The following is a 6,842-nucleotide window of genomic DNA, read 5'->3' as shown; positions in this document are numbered from 1 at the left end:
CTGAATTCCAAGTCCCCGTGGCAGGACTGAGCGATGAGAGGAGTGAAGGAAAGGAAAATCCACAGGAGCTAAAAATAAGCCCAGACCACCACTCCCAGCTCTGCACGGACCCAACAGTTGTGAAAACCAGTCTACGCAGAGGGGAATAAGCAGGTGACATGGGCCCCTGTGGCCTGGGAGAGTCACTTGGCCTCTTAGAGCCTGTAAACTGGAGGTTTAGAAGATCGTAGTGCTTCACTTGCTCAGAGAGATGCCTGATTCTGACACTGGGATTCAAATCTCCTGAGATTCATTGGGGGGTGATGAGAATCAGGGAAGAATAAGACATGAGGATTAGGACCACACAGAATGACTGAGGCACTTGCTCTCAGAACAAGAGGACTGAGCACTAAGTTCTCTATCCTTCCCTCATTTTATAGGTAAAGAAATTGGGCCCATAGAGAGGCTCCTGGCCCAGGCCACACAGCTAGGATGTTAACCCACATCTCTAACTACCTACCAGTGACCAGCAGGGTGGCTGCTTTAAGATGACCACGTGGGCAGCAGGTGGGTATAAATTCTCACAGCCCTTCACTACAAGCAGCACACCTGGACACTTGGGGCCAAAACCCTGGGTTCAAGGCCAGGCCATGACCTTGGATGCACACCTTACTTTGGAAAGTCTCTTAACCTTTCCAAGTTCTTTTCCTTATCTGTGCAATGGCTTCAGTGCCTACCTCAAAGGGGTTGCTGAGCTTCTGTTAGGCTCTTGACCTTTCTCATGTGTTCTCCCTCCAGCTGTCAGAACACCTCTGTGAGTTCAGTGATGTTCTTCCCAGATTTGAAAGTAAAGGTGAAAGGCTTGCCCATGATCACAAGAGCTGGGATTTCAATCTTTTCTACCAGGTACCACCACCTCCACACCTCCTCTTCCAGGGCCCGAGAGTAAGAAAAACAATGCTCTCTCCACTCCCCAGTTCCAACTCAACAGGCTGTTCACTGTGCCAATCATGGGCAAGAAAGCCTGGCTCTCCCTCAAGCCCAGAAAGGTAAACCTGGGCTTGAGGATGGGAGCAGGGCACTTGGGCATGGGAGCAGCACTGGGCCTGGCCGAGCCAGCTCTTCGTTCAGTCAATTCTAGTGTGGTTGTAAACCCCAAGTGATGGTGTGCAGGCAAATGGTGGGCCCTGAGTTACAAAGTGAAGCAAAAATACCCAGTGCCTTTGTCCACACAGCTCTCCACTTACCTGGAGGGCAGCAGCAGGCTTGGGGCTGACCACGCCTTCTTTGTCCTCATTCCTGGGGGTGGGCGGAGGCCTCACCGTGGTCTGAGTTACTGACAGCCTCTGAGATACTGGGGCAGCTCAACTGCAGGAGCCTCATGGCGGGAGGAGCAGTAGGAAGAGCTTAAGCTTTGGATTCAAATTGCTGCTGCCATTTAGAAGCTTTCCTCTCTTGGCTAAGTCCCTTTACCTCTGAGTCTTAGTGTCCTGATCTGTAACGTCTGGGTAATGCCAACACTGGGCAACAGGTGTGAGGATGAAGAGTGAGGTGTGTGAAAAGCAACTGGTAAATTCTAAAGTTTAGGATTCAGCACTCACTCACTCAGCATCAATAACTCACCACTGACTGTGCCCAGGGGGCCGGGTTAGTTTCAGGTTGAGTAAACTTGTGCACCATTAGCAGAGAAGCAGAGGGTTTTAAGGACCATAAACAGAAATTAGGCCTTGGCCCCTCATCCCTTTGCATGAAGGGAAGATCCTAGCACATTTACTGACCTGGAAAGTCATGAGGGCCAGGAAAGTGGTCCTGCACTTGACCCTTTCATCCAAGTCAGGGCCTTCATTTACCAGAGTAAGTCCTGCACAGAACAGTTCAGCCCAGTGCTGTTTAAGACAGACAGAAGCTTTTATTTTCATTCATCCAAATGGGGAAAATGCAACATGTCAGGGCATTACAGACAAATTGCAGCAGCCAGACAAGAGGGTCAGTCTATGGCAGAGTCCAACATAGTCAGTGCGAAGGAGCCACAGTGTGGGCGCTGCCTGTGGGAGTCAGAGTGGCAGAGAGTCCCTTTGGATGAAAGCCAGGCATCTCTGGGTGAGGCACTGGTGACAGTCCACACATGCAGGTTGCTGCTTCAACCACGCCGAAGGTTTCAAGTTCAAAGTCCTACATGTAATCAATCATTGCCCCAGAGGGGAAAGACAATCCATGGTGGTCACGTTTCCCAATGTTTTTTTTAACATAATATACAACATAAAGTTATTGCCAAGGACTTTGCACTGCAAATTATACTATTTACACTTGCGTATTCAGAAAAAACACAGTAAATAGATACAGATAGATATTTTAAACCGATTTCTAAAAACTACCCTGGCCATCACCAGACCAGGGTGAGAGTAAGCTACAGCCAGGAGTCCAATGTTACATGCGTAACCGTGCAGTAGGGAACAGTTTTCTACCCACAACTACACTCAGCCTTCTCCATGCCTCCTGAACCCCCCCGGGCTGAGGAAGGGGTAAGGCCAAGCAGAGCCACCTTACTCCTTTGTGAGGGAAGCCTCTTCTTCAACAGCCCAGGGCTTCAGGTCTAGACTGGCTGCCTCCTTCCCAGACAATGAGTTCTGCTTTGAGTGGGTAAGAAGCAAGTCTTACAGACCCCTCTCCAGGAATACTACACAGCAGGTAGACCAGGATGCGTGGGCTTGGGCTTATGGGGCTGACAGTCTGAGGCAGCCCCTTCCCCGGTCCACCCTGTCGAGAGCACCCTTGGACCAGGCCCATCAGCCTCACTGTTCCTGGAAGTGCCCTCGCCCTAAGTAGGGCTGCTTCAGGAGACCTGTCTTCTCCTGAAGATGTAGCTGGACCAAAGGTTCAGCACAACAGGCCAGCAGATAGGTCCCTGGTGAAAGGCCTGAGTTCCAAGGTACTTTGGGGAAAACAGGATAAACACTGCTACAGGCTGAAGTAAATGAAGTCTGCCCAAGGAAGGTGGCTCATGACTCACTCATTTAGAAGACAAGAGAGACAAAGGCAGAGCGTTCCCACTTCAACCAAGCATTCACCTGGCCTCCTCAAGCCCCTGGAAAGGATGTCCGTCTGGAGGTTGGAGATAGCTCACAAGACAGCCAGAGCCACCCTTCGTTCCTGGGAGATGCAGAAAGTGAGGCCCCTGGTTAGCAGCCTTGAGGATGCCTGCAATTTGGCTCCCCAGTTGAGTTTCTAAAAATAAGCCTGCCTCTCCAGGTAACTCAACTGCCTCCCACACAGCCATGACAAGTCCCACCGCTGAGAAGCCACCACATTAAGTGAGCAAGGAAACAAGTGGTGCTCGGTGTTCCCTCTATAAAGTAGGGGTGCAGTGTGAACTGCACAGGGCTAGTCTGAGCATGAGACGCCATCATGGTCAGGGGAAGGGATGCATCTAATGGCAACACTTCTGGCATGTCAGGTGAGAGAAGAGGTATTTTGGGAACTAGGGCTTACCTGGCTAAATTCCAAATCATACCTTGTGTGGGCTGTCATCAAAACCTCAGGGGTCAGGGCTGCAGCCTAAGGGAGCCGGTGAGATGACAGACTCAGGGAGGCTTAGAGAGTGACACGAAGGCATCAAGGAATCCAGTGTCTCTGGATCCATGTATCTTGCCACTGACCCACCAAAGCAAAACTCCTTAAGCCCAAAGGGTGTTTGTGAGCAGCAGGAACCCAGTTCTCAAGGAGAGAGGAGCCGTGCTCAGCCTGGAGAGTAGAGAGCTCCAGCTATCCGGGAGAGGGGGGAAAAAGAGGCTGCACACTTAAAATGCAGCGTTCTAAATTACAAGTGGAGAAGGGACTTCTTAAAGACAGTCTTAGCTATCTAAAACTCCTATCTCTCTCCTTATTTCCATGAACAAAAAGAAAAAAATCTTACTTCTCAGAACACCAGTATTTACATTAGAGTCAAAAAAAAAAAAAAAACCTTCTGACCATCAGTTTCCCTAAGCAGGAAAATGAGACATGGCATCGAGCGTGACAGTGGGCTAGGACAGGGCAAGTGCCTGGGCCAGACTTGAACTCCAGAAGTGACTATGGTGCCTGCCTGCAAGAGCCTTCCCGTGAGGCCCGAGGACTGAGCTGCCTGACAAAAGGCCACACCTGGCATCACAGCCAGGGATGGACCACACCGTCTACCACAGCCAGGCCCAACCTCCATCTGTGCCAGGCTAGCCTTTGTCCTTTCACTTCCATGAGCCCAGAAATGCCTCTAGAAAACTCAAGGAGGGCTGCCTCTTAGAGATGAAAAGTTATGCAGCTACTGTCAGAGCCCAAGAGCAACCCCCCGACGTCCCCAAAAGAAACAAGACTAGGCAGCAAAATGTGAGAGGCACGTTCCCCACAAGAGAAGGAGCCAGCCAAGCCCAGCGACAGCAGCCAGCGTGCCTTGGAGGCACAGCTTCTCAATGATCCTTCCTTCCATAACCCTCACCTGATTGTCAGCGATGTCAAGACACAACTTCACTCAGGGCAGGCTGCTGAGCATCCAGTTCCCTAAGTTCTCGGTGGTTTCCTACCAGGTACCCCACCACCCTCCCAAGTCTCCTTCCACCAGAGGCCTGCCCCCGCCAGGGCCCAGCAGGCTGCCGGGCGCACCTGCCTGAGTGCTCAAGGCAGCGCCAAGCCCCTCACCTCCTGACTCAGTTCCCAGAGGACCAGAGTGCCCGCAGGCCACATGGAAGCCGGTTCACACAACAGTGCTGCCAGAGCTGCGCTGGGACAGCCCAGCGTGGAGCTAGCACTGCCACCTCCCAGCTGTGGGGCCTTGGGCAAGTGCCTTCCTTTCTCTGAGCTGCATGTACTCCTCACCTACGCCCACAGGCCTGTTGGGGTTCAATGAAGTAGCATCTGTGCAGGCATTCGTGTTGAGTCTTTTCCCTCCAGTCCCTACTGGTCCTTTCACAGCAGCTCACGTCACTGCACATGAAGCACGCACCCCCTACTGACTTCTGCTCACATTAAAGGAGAATGTTGGTTCATGTCTCTGGCGCCTCACCGATGCTCAGTAAACAGTAGCTCCCTTCACCTGCCTAGAAACCTCTCTGAGGGCAAGTACTTCAGAGAGTAGAAAGCACTATCTATATTTATAGGTTTTATTCACCGCCCCAACTACACTGAGCACCTTGGGGCAGGCACCATGGCTGCTTCACCTCAGTCTCCCCTGCACCCAACCCAGGCCCAAGGCCGGCCTGGAGCCACTGTGATGCACCCGAGCAGGATCTGCTTCGACCTGTTACACATGTGCATCTTGCCTCAAGTGTGCCTCAAAGCTTCCTGGGGGCACAGACCATCATCTCGACTCTGAAGGCCTGCCCTGTATGCTGGCTGCAGGCCTGGCCACATGCAGAGAGGAGCGAATCTGCTCCATAAAGCTTTCCTGCCGTGTGACTCAATTCTGAAGCAAGGGGGAGCCCATCCCTAGCACATTTTACCCTCACACACAAGGCCCCAAGCCAAAATGAGATTTGAGACAGAATGTTGCATTTGTCTTGCCCTTTTCAGTGGTCTTTAGGATAGCAAGAGAGAAAAAGCCTGAAGATGGAAGATTCTGTCAAGCCCTGCCATCTCAAAAAGGTGTGGTGCTCGGTGGCCCACTAAAGCCAGAGGCCAGGAAAACCATCCAACTCTGGGCCTCCCTCCCCCAGTCTAGTACCAGTAGTAACCAAACCCTCGGCTAGAAAGTCCAGACTAAACTGGACTTGTGGTTACAAATAACATTTGTAACCACAGGCCTCATTACATGACCAGAGTGACATTTCCAAAGTGCATTTGTGAGCACTTTACCCTCCTAAGCACAACCTTTTCACTGGCTCCCCACCACCCAGAGAATGAGTCCACGCTCCTTAGCTTGGCACTTGGGCCCTTCAGAGGCTGGGCCAACATGCTTGTGTGACTACACGGTTCTCGGTGTCCGACACACACTGTCTCTACCGGCCGTCTGGGCCCGTTCCTTCTCCAGAGCTGCCTCTCTCCTGGGGCTCAGCCCTTCTCTCCTCTGGACCCCCAGCACCTTGGACTTCCCAGAGCCCGGTTCTGTATTTCTCTCTTCAGCCACCTGCTCTCTCCTATCAGTACCCACCTCTCACTCAAAACCTAAGGTCCTTATGGGCAGACTTACCTTCCTCATCTGCAGTGCTTACACAGCACAGATGCTCAGGAAGCCTTTGTGGGAAGATGGATGGTTCTGGGCAGCAAATGGGAGGAAGTTTCCAGTCATCATTAAGCCAAAAGGTGAGTAATCTCTAGTCTAAGGCAGAGGTTGGCAAAACATGGCCTACTACTTGTTTTTATAAGTAAAGTTTGTTGGACCACAGCCATGCTCGTCTGTTTACACACCCTCTCTGGCTGCTCATGTGCTACCACAGCAGAGCTGAGTAGCTGTGGAAGAGTAATGGTCCACAAGGCCCGAAAGATTTACTATCTGGCCCTTTACAGGAAAAGCTGGCCAACCCCAGGTCTAAGGCAGTGTTCCCATATATTTTCACATTGTGACACACTCAAAAGAGGTCATATTTGTGTGCCTCGCTGGGGTAACAGACAAGGCCACTTGTAGTTAGAGACCCCAGCCCTGGGGTTCTGGCACCCCAAAGGCTGATGAGACCTGTGTCTCAGTACACCTGTAAACTTTCACAGCTCCAACCTAAAAGCTCAAAACCACAGCTGCCTCTTTAGCCCTAGTCCCCAACAGAGCTATAGAAATACAGAGGTGGAGAAACCCACCCGGACTCTTCCTCAGTCTCCCTGCCCATCTGTCCAGGACAAACCAGAGGTGGCAAGACTGAGACAGACACAAAACTGAGGCCTAAAGCAAATCCTCTAGTCATCTT

The sequence above is a fragment of the Ceratotherium simum genome, chromosome 29, assembly GCF_057802395.1.
Source record: "Ceratotherium simum simum isolate JZ-2026a chromosome 29, ASM5780239v1, whole genome shotgun sequence".
Classification (NCBI taxonomy): domain Eukaryota; kingdom Metazoa; phylum Chordata; class Mammalia; order Perissodactyla; family Rhinocerotidae; genus Ceratotherium; species Ceratotherium simum.
Note: the sequence above shows the minus strand (reverse complement) of the source record.